The following is a 10,374-nucleotide window of genomic DNA, read 5'->3' on the forward strand; positions in this document are numbered from 1 at the left end:
CTTAGTGCAGCCTTCCAATAATTAAAAGGGGCCAATAAGATGGAGACAGACTTTTGAGCAGGACCTGTGGTGACAGGATGAAGGGCAACAGTTTTAAACTGAAAGAGGGCAGGTTTAGGCTGGACATGAGCAAGAAATGTTGTACAATGAGGATGGTGAGACCCAGGCTGCCCAGAGAAGTTGTGGATGCTCCATCATTGGAAACATTAAAGGTCACTTTGGACGGGGCTCTGAGCAACCTGAGCTGGTGAAGATGTCCCTGCTCATGGTAGGGGTTGGATGGATGATCTTCAAATATCCCTTCCAACCCAAACTATTCTGTGATTCTATGACTTCGGCAGGGTTGAGCAACTGGCAAACAGATTTTCACCACGTGGCGGTGCCTCAGAGAGAATTTGGGCGCTTGGGCACTTACCCCTTTGAGGTTTGGTCCCACGTGGAGGGTCTCGGCTGATTGGAGAGCAGGGAGAAGCCTCCAGCTTTGCCCTGGCTGACTGCAAAGCTCCTCTATCCCAAAGAATTAGGGGATAGATGGGGTGAAAATGAAATCCTGAAGGGTTTTTTCTGTTTCTCTTCATCCATGAATCAACTTCTGTTTTCCCCCTTCTCTGGAGCAGAACAAGCTTTTGTTTAAGGCCATAAGCTGCAGAGATACTGGCTTCTTGTGTTTACATTTTCCATTTCCAGGAAAATCCCATTTCGGAGCCCCCTGAGCGCCGGTCTGGGAACTGAACATCCCAACCGCAGCGAGCTGCGGTGTATCGAGGATCAGAATAGAAGATTGTTTTTACACAGGGGATTTAACGGGCTGGGTTTGGCTTCTGATGTCCATCCAAAGCACGTGGGTGGAGAAGGAATGCTCTGTTTTCAGTCTGCAATGGAGTCACTGTTTTAATTTTAGCTTCTCCGGAGCAAAGCTGTAAGCAAGTTGTTACCAAAGCAAAGCACCGTATGGAGGCTGGAAGGGGAAGGAGAACTGGAGCCTCCCTGCTCGCCCATACGTGGTCCCCAAGGATAGTGGGAACCCCCCAAAACTGGTGATGCTGAGCACCCAAAATCTCTGCATCCCTTTTGAAAACCTCGATGTGACTTGTCCATGCAGGTCAGAGGAGGTGCTGGGACATCGTTGAGATGCCAGCGCCGATGCTGGGACAGCAGAGCCACACTCAAGGAGAAGGCACCAAAGAAACTATTGCAAGAGCAAAGCTCCATTGGGAGGTGTTAATAACCCCCACCAAATTGCAGAAGAGCTTCAGCGGTGCAATTTATGTGTATGGCAGGAAAAAATGATCCCAGGAGGAATCAAGCAAGTTTAATTTCCTCTGAGGCTTCTCATGGCTGGTAGTTACTGTTGGATGTGAGCATCTGCTTGACTCGCTGCTCACCTATGTCCCGATGGGTCAGTGCTGCCCGCGGAGCTGTCAAGCCCCTGTGGGGAGAGCAACCAGGTCAAAACAAACCCAGAAAGGTCTCAAAACGTCACCACCTTCTTCCTGAGCATCCTCTCTGCTCTGCCAGGGCTTGCAAAGAAGTAGCCGATAATGCTTTTCCTTCAAGAGCTGCCATAAGATCACAGAAGCCCAGAATGTCAGGGATTGGAAGGGGCCTGGAAAGCTCATCCAGTGCAATCCCCCCATGGAGCAGGAACACCCAGATGAGGTTACACAGGAAGGTGTCCAGGCGGGTTGGAATGTCTGCAGAGAAGGAGACTCCACAACCTCCCTGGGCAGCCTGGGCCAGGCTCTGCCACCCTCACCAGGAAGAAGTTTCTTCTCAAATTTAAGTGGAACCTCTTGTGTTCCAGTTTGTACCCATTGCCCCTTGTCCTACCATTGGTTGTCACTGAGAAGAGCCTGGATCCATCCTCCTGCCGCTCACCCTTTATATGTTGATCCGCATGAATGAGTCCCCCCTCAGTCTCCTCTTGTCCAGCTCCAGAGCCCCAGCTCCCTCAGCCTTTCCTCACACGGGAGATGCTCCACTCCCTCCAGCATCTTGGTGGCTGCGCTGGACTCTCTCCAGCAGTTCCCTGTCCTGCTGGAACTGAGGGGCCACAACTGGACACAATATTCCAGGTGTGGTCTCCCCAGGGCAGAGTAGAGGGGCAGGAGAACCTCTCTCGAACCTCTGGAGGCAGAAAGAACCAAAAATGAACCATAAACCTTCATAAGTCCCTACCACCACCTTGCTAAACCCCACCAGCTCCTGGTTTTTGTTGCTGTTTCCAAGGCCTCCAACCAACCTGACACGAGACTGTGGCAGCATCTCCATAAATATTTGTTCACATGAAAAAAATACACATTGGTCCAGCTTCGGTTGTGAAGCGGGGAGGACTTTGCTCCCCAAGCGCTTGGTTGTTGGACTTTTCCCTTATTGGGTAGGTTAGGAAAGAAATCCATACGCTGATAATTATAAATATTTGCATTAGAAATAGGATTTGCACCGTTGACTGGTGTTTCTCAGCAGAATGCGGCCCGGGATCTGTGCTCGAGTGCGGTTGCAACACCAGCTGCCCGTTGCAACATCCCACATTGCGCGACCTGCTCAGGGATCCGCCGCTAAAAAAGAAACGTTTGCAAATCCTTTCAGTGCAACAAGGTGTTGGGAGTTTCACAATATCGCCAAAGAGAGGGGAAGCAAAGTGTTCTCAACAAATCCTGAGTTGCGAGTTGGTAACTGAGCAGAGGGATTTGCTGGAACAACCCCAGGTTCCAGTGTAAGTTGGGGAATGACCTGTTAGAGAGCAGCATAGGGGAAAGGGACCTGGGGGTCCTGGGGACAGCAGGGTGACCATGAGCCAGCACTGGGCCCTTGTGGCCAGGAAGCCAATGGGACCTGGGGTGGGTTAGAAGGGGGTGGTCAGTAGGTCAGAGAGGTTCTCCTGCCCCTCTGCTCTGCCCTGGGGAGACCACACCTGGAATATTGTGTCCAGTTGTGGCCCCTCAGTTCCAGCAGGACAGGGAACTGCTGGAGAGAGTCCAGCGCAGGGCAACCAAGATGCTGAAGGGAGTGGAGCATCTCCTGTGTGAGGAAAGGCTGAGGGAGCTGGGGCTCTGTAGCTGGACCAGAGGACACTGATGGGGTGACTCATTCATGTTTACAGATATATAAAGGGGGAGTGTCAGGAGGATGGAGCCAGGCTCTTCTTGGTGACAACCAGTGACAGGACAAGGGGCAATGGGTGCAAACTGGAACACAAAAGGTTCCACTTAAATTTGAGAAGAAACTTGTTGGGGGTGAGGGTGGCAGAGCCTGGCCCAGGCTGCCCAGGGGGTTGTGGAGTCTCCTTCTCTGCAGACATTCCAACCCGCCTGGACACCTTCCTGTGTAACCTCATCTGGGTGTTCCTGCTCCGGGGGGGTTGCACTGGATGAGCTTTTGAGGTCCCTTCCAACCCCTGACATTCTGTGATTCTGTGATTTCACAGAAGCTCAAACCATCCCAATTTCAAGGGGTGAACAAGTAGGAGAAAAAAAGAGGCTTTGCTTTCTGTCCCCACTTTAAATATCTTAGAAAATAATCACCCCAACTGGGAATGATAGCAACACAGATCATCGCTCTGAGTTCTCCCCTTCCCCAAATCCATGTATTTAGGTCTGTGTGCAGCTCACGTGCCAGAAGCGAGACTGCAGGCGAGAAAAAGGCCCGAAAAATAGACGTCGCAGCAGAAAACTGGTGCCCACTTGATAAATGACAGCGGCTTTTCCTTTAGGATCATGCAGCAGTTTCTTTTCCTGCCACTGACAATTTCCTCTCTGTTTTCCATCTAACCCAAGAGGCATCTCTTTCCCTTGAGCCCGCACTTCCAAGTCTTGCTATTATCAGCAAAAACGCAGTCCTAGAGTTTGTTTGCCCTTGGGAAGCACTTTTTTTCCCCTTGAGTTACAATAGCAAAAACTTTTTGGAGAAGAAGGAACTTTCTTTGGTGGTAAAGAGCTGTAGCTGGAGGTTGAGAGTGTCCGTGGGTTGCTCTGAATTGCAGCAGCACATGGAGCCCAAGTCAACATTAGGAAGGGCTGAGATTGATAAACTGATGCTCCAAATGGGTTTTAAAACTAAAGTAAGTCGCAAAAAGACACAAAATAGGCTCCTGGGCAATGAGTCTGGGAGGAAATACTGCCCAGCTGCTCAACTGGTTAGATAACAGGAAGAAATTCTTTGCTCTGAAGGTGGTGAGACACTGGCCCAGGTTGCCCAGAGAAGCGGTGGATGCTCCATCCCTGGAAGTGTTCAAGGTCAGGTTGGACGGGGCTTTGAGCAGCCTGGTCTAGCAGGAGATGTCCTTGTCCATGGCAGGGGAGTTGGACTAGATGTCTTTAAAAAAAACCCCTTCCAACCCAAATGATTCTGCGACTCATTGATTCTTGCTCTAATAGGTCTTTGTTTTCCTGTGATGTTGCCGCCTTCTTCTGACGTGTGCAGAGAGCAGCCATTCATCTCTTGGTGTGCAAGATTAAGAAAACCCAGCTGTTCTGGGTACCTCTATGGAGAAGCTCTCCGTTCCTCAGAGTATCTCAGCAACCGTTCCCCAGACCTCTTCCAGTCTGAACTCATTTATCTAACATGGCCACGGCACCGTGGACACATTTTCAGCACTGCATTGTACAATGCTGTTACTTGCTCTCTCAGTGATCTTGTCTCCTATCCTCTCTTGCAGTCAATTTCTTCCTTTTCCTTTTCCTTTTCCTTTTCCTTTTTTTCCTTTTCCTTTTTCCTTTTCCTTTTCCTTTTCCTTTTCCTTTTCCTTTCCCCTTTCCTTTTCCCTTCCCTTTCCTTTCCCTTCCCTCTCCCTCCCTCCTTTCTCTTCCCTTCCCCTTCTTCTTCCTTCCTTCCTTCCTTCTCCTTCCTTCCTTCCTTCCTTCCTTCCTTCCTTCCCTTCCTTCCTTCCTTCCTTCCTTCCTTCCTTCCTTCCTTCCTTCCTTCCTTCCTTCCTTCCTTCCTTCCTCCTTCCTTCCTCCTTCCTTCCTCCCTTCCTTCCTCCCTTCCTTCCTTCCTCCCTTCCTTCCCTTCCTTCCTCCCTTCCTCCCTTCCTTCCTCCCTTCCTTCCTCCCTTCCTCCCTTCCTTCCTCCCTTCCTTCCTCCCTTCCTCCCTCCCTCCCTCCCTTCCTCCCTCCCTCCTTCCCTCCCTTCCTCCCTTCCTCCCTTCCTCCCTTCTCCCTTCCTCCCTTCCCTTCCTCCCTTCCTTCCTCCCTTCCTCCTCCTCCTTCCTCCCTTCCTTCCTCCCTTTCTTCCTCCCTTCCTCCCTTCCTCCTCCCTTCCTCCTTCTCCCTCTCCTTCCTCCCTTCCTCCCTTCCTTCCTCCCTTCCTTCCTCCCTTCCTCCCTTCCTTCCTCCCTTCCTCCCTCCCTCCCTCCCTTCCTCCCTTCCTCCCTCCCTTCCTCCCTTCCTTCCTCCCTCCCTTCCTCCCTTCCTCCCTCCCTTCCTCCCTTCCTCCATTCCTTCCTCCCTTCCTCCCTCCCTTCCTCCCTTCCTCCCTCCCTTCCTCCCTTCCTTCCTCCCTTCCTCCCTTCCTTCCTCCCTTCCTTCCTCCCTTCCTTCCTCCTTTCCTTCCTCCCTTCCTCCCTTCCTTCCTCCCTTCCTTCCTACCTTCCTTCCTCCCTTCCTTCCTCCCTTCCTTCCTCCCTTCCTCCCTTCCTCCCTTCCTCCCTCCCTCCCTTCCTCCCTTCCTCCCTTCCTCCGTCCCTCCCTTCCTCCCTTCCTCCCTCCCTTCCTCCCTTCCTCCCTTCCTCCCTCCCTTCCTCCCTTCCTTCCTCCCTTCCTTCCTCCCTTCCTTCCTCCCTTCCTCCCTTCCTTCCTCCCTTCCTTCCTCCCTTCCTTCCTCCCTTCCTCCCTTCCTTCCTCCCTTCCTCCCTTCCTTCCTCCCTTCCTTCCTCCCTTCCTTCCTCCCTTCCTCCCTTCCTTCCTCCCTTCCTCCCTTCCTCCCTTCCTTCCTCCCTTCCTTCCTCCCTTCCTTCTTCCCTTCCTTCCTCCCTTCCTTCCTTCCTCCCTTCCTTCCTCCCTCCCTTCCTCCCTCCCTTCCTCCCTTCCTCCCTTCCTCCCTCCCTCCCTCCCTTCCTCCCTCCCTTCCTCCCTTCCTCCATCCCTCCCTCCCTCCCTCCCTCCCTTCCTCCCTTCCTCCCTCCCTTCCTCCCTTCCTCCGTCCCTCCCTCCCTCCCTTCCTCCCTTCCTCCCTTACTCCGTCCCTCCCTCCCTCCCTTCCTCCCTCCCTCCCTCCCTTCCTCCCTTCCTCCATCCCTCCCTCCCTCCCTCCCTCCCTCCCTTCCTCCCTCCCTTTCTCCCTTCCTCCCTTCCTCCTTTCCTCCCTTCCTTCCTCCCTCCCTCCCTTCCTTTTCCTTTCGTCTTCACATTGCTTGAGTCTAGCCAATAAACTGCTGCTGCTACTAGATTATCTCCTCTGCCTTGCCCATGTCACACCTCCTCCTGAAGCTTCCCTTCAGCTCCTGGTCTCCTTCCATGGCAAATTCAGGTGTCCCATCTTCCTAAGTGCCTGCAGAGCTCCCACCAGCTCCCCTGCCACCCGAGTAATGCATTTCCCAGAAACAGGCATCTGGAGATCCATGAGACTGGTCCAAGTGGGAGACAGAGATTTCTTAGCAGCCTGGATTTAGGTCTTTCTAAATTAAGGGCTTTTGTCTTGTGATCAGCTGGATTCAGAGCTGTGATTGTTCTGAAACAGCGTGGGTTGTGGTTGGGTCAGAGCAACACGGGTTGGACAGGGAAGTGCTGGAGAGAGTCCAGCGCAGCCACCAAGATGCTGAAGGGAGTGGAGCATCTCCCGTGTGAGGAAAGGCTGAGGGAGCTGGGGCTCTGGAGCTGGACAAGAGGACACTGAGGGGGGACTCATTCATGGTTACAGATATATAAAGGGGGAGTGTCAGGAGGATGGAGCCAGGCTCTTCTGGGTGACAACCAGTGATAGGACAAGGGGTAATGGGTTTAAACTGGAACACAAAAGGTTCCACTTAAATTTGAGAAGAAACTTCTTCCTGGTGAGGGTGTCAGAGCCTGGCCCAGGCTGCCCAGGGAGGTTGTGGAGTCTCCTTCTCTGCAGACATTCCAACCCGCCTGGACACCTTCCTGTGTAACCTCATCTGGGTGTTCCTGCTCCGGCGGGGGGATTGGACTGGATGAGCTTTTGAGGTCCTTTCCAACCCCTGACATTCTGGGATTCTGGGAACACGGGTCTGTCACGGTCCATTCGGTGACAGACTCATGATGGTTCATTTACCTTGTTCTCAAAGTGCAAAATTAAGGTGACCAAAATGCCAAGGGGTTATAAGTCAATCAGTGTTACTTTATTATTTTGCCCGTAAAGCGGCACACGATAAAGAAAGTGGAGAAAAAGGAAAGAGAAAGGAGGAAAGAGGACTGGCTACCACCATGAGTTCCAAAGGTGTCTCTATGGTCTCAGGTCCTGTAAGAAGAGTCCTGCCGGGCCTCTGTTGTGATCCACAATCCTTTGGTGGGGAGATCTCAATGATGTCCAGTCTGGAACCGTCTTTTATGCTTCTTCACCCCCCGCTCTCTCCCATGGATTGAGGCCAATCTCTGCCTTTGTTTTGTAATCCGGGCTTAACCGCGCAGGCCTGAAGAGTCCTAGCTTCACTTGCCAGAACCTGTCTGCACCTGCATCGCCTCATGTTCAGGGGTCTCTTTCTGTTCCGTTGGGTGACCTCAAGACCCTCTGTGAGCCTCTGCACATGCTCTTCTTCATTTGCCTTAGTAACAGGGAAGAGGCGGGGGCAAGATTGGCTGAGGCAGTGGGTGAAATCCATCTTCTGGAGAGCAGCTATTGTCCCCAGGTCAGAGAGACCTGTATAACACAATTCCTTTTAGGAGGTGGGGGCAAGTTTGGCTGAGGCAGCAGGTGAAGTCCATACAGGAGCTATTGTTACCTGTAGCCCCAGGTCAGAGAGACCTGTACAACACAATTCTTTTCCTCAGGCCCCTCTCCACGTCCTTGTACAATTCTTTCTATCAGGGCATCTGTTCTCCAAGTCCCTGACGGCGATGTTCAGGCAAATATTTTTCTTCAGACTGACTCTTACAGGGTCCAAGACACGGGCAAGAAAGGTGTTCTCCTCCCATGGACCTCTTGTCCCATTGTTTGCACTCCTGAGGCTGCATGGTGAATCATAATAGAGACCAGATCAAGCTGAAAACTAAACCAGAAGGAGAAAGGAGGAGAAGGAGAAGAAGAAGAAGAAGGAGAAGAAGAAGAAGGAGAAGGAGAAGAAGAAGAAGAAGGAGAAGAAGAAGAAGAAGAAGAAGAAGAAGGAGAAGAAGGAGAAGAAGGAGAAGGAGAAAGGAGGAGAAGGAGAAGGAGAAAGGAGGAGAAGGAGAAGGAGAAGGAGAAGGAGAAGGAGAAGGAGAAGGAGAAGGAGAAGGAGAAGGAGAAGGAGAAGGAGAAGGAGAAGGAGAAGGAGAAGGAGAGGAGAAGGAGAAGGAGAAGGAGAAGGAGAAGGAGGAGAAGGAGAAGGAGAAGGAGAAGGAGAAGGAGAAGGAGAAGGAGAAGGAGAAGGAGAAGGAGAAGGAGAAGGAGAAGGAGAAGGAGAAGGAGAAGGAGAAGGAGAAGGAGAAGGAGAAGGAGAAGGAGAAGGAGAAGGAGAAGGAGAAGTTCTGCAGCCAGATCACATCCCATGAGTCCATGATGGCTGTACAAGCACTGGTGCTGGTGCAGGAGGGATCAGCTCATGGCTCTTTTCTCCCCACACTTCAGCAAAAGGAGGCAGGACACAACCGCTGACGTTGGGCTGACACACGCAAGACAACATGGAGTCAATAATCGTGTAAAAAAAAAGGTTGAAAACAAGCTGAGGATCACAAATAAATCAGAGCCCCCAGCAGCGTTCTGCATGTATCAACCACCCCAGGAACACACTTAAAACTTCCATCTTTCCCAGGAAACCTCTTCTCTGGAGAGTTGGAAAAGTTTTCCTGAACTGTAACTTGAATCTCCTTTGCTGAAAATGAGGCTAATGCCTCCTTTACTTACACCAATGAGTATCAAGTACAGTCGATTTAATATCTATTTCTAATATTATTTCCCTTTTTTTTTTTTTTTAATCAAAAGCTGAAAATCTGTCAGCCCTTCTTTATGGGTGATGTTTTTTAAACCTTTACTCTTTTGATTTTTCCCTTCCAGTATCTCACCAATTTTTCTACATTTTTATTAATATCTGTCCCCAAAGGTTGATGTGACCCACAGGTTCCCTAGAATTAATAATCACTTTGTCATCCTATACATGATGCTCCTGCAAATGAATCCCAGGCAGTGGTGGGTGTTTAGGGAAAACAGGAGGATCTGGGGATCCGAGGAGATCCCTGTGATTTGTGAAACCACTCATGGGAGCGGGTGATACTTCCCACTCACCTGTCATCAGGTCTCCACATTCTGCTGGTGCAGCGCTTAATGAAGTTGGTGTTTCAGGCTTGTCTCAGCAAGTTTAGGGAAAGCCATCGGGAGACACCAGATGAACCTGAAGCTGATGAGGCCATGATTTCAAACATGCGAGCGGCTTAATTGGGTCCTATCGCCTGGCTTGTCACTGGATCTGCAGTTTGGGTGATGGTTGGGGCCATTAGAGGGATTAGCACCATGTTTATTCTGGGCTGAATGAGACAATTTAATTTCTCTTAAGTGTGCCGCCCCCCCTGGGGCGTTTTCTCACATGCAAGCACAGCATCGAAAACCTGCACTTGCTTTCTTACTGTTTTTTTAATTAAATTAGATTTACAAACAAGTGCCATGCAAGTGTAGTGCTGCGAACAAAGAACAAGCGCCGTGAATTCCTGGAGCTCTCAGAGCTTCCTCGTGGGGGAATGAAAAGGAAAAATAGGTTTATTTTAAGGATGCAATATTATTTTCTCTCCTTTGCCCTCTGCAAGTGTCTCAAGGGAGATATGTGTGAGTATTGTGTGCCAGAGAAGATCCAGTTCATACTTAAATTGGTGTCCCTGCTCCTCTGGATGTCCCCACCACACCAAATTTCTCCTTATGGGGACACCCCCAAGGAGCATCTGAGGAGGATCCCAAGTGTCCCAAGACACTCCAGCACTGCCTTACCCTGTATTTTCCTTCTTCTAGCTACATATTTTGGCGCAAATTGGCAAAGCAGGGACCGCTGGTTTAGGTCTCACTTTCCTGAGGTTGGGTTTTGTGGGAATGGTGGATATGCGATTTCACAGAATCCCAGAATGTCAGGGGTTGGAAGGGCCCTGGAAAGCTCATCCAGTGCAATCCCCCCCTGAGCAAGAACACCCAGATGAGGTTAAACAGGAAGGTGTCCAGGCGGGTTGGAATGTCTGCAGAGAAGGAGACTCCACAACCTCCCTGGGCAGCCTGGGCCAGGCTCTGCCACCCTCACCCCCAACA

This window comes from Streptopelia decaocto (assembly GCF_964273445.1).
Source record: "Streptopelia decaocto genome assembly, chromosome: 2".
Lineage (NCBI taxonomy): Eukaryota > Metazoa > Chordata > Aves > Columbiformes > Columbidae > Streptopelia > Streptopelia decaocto.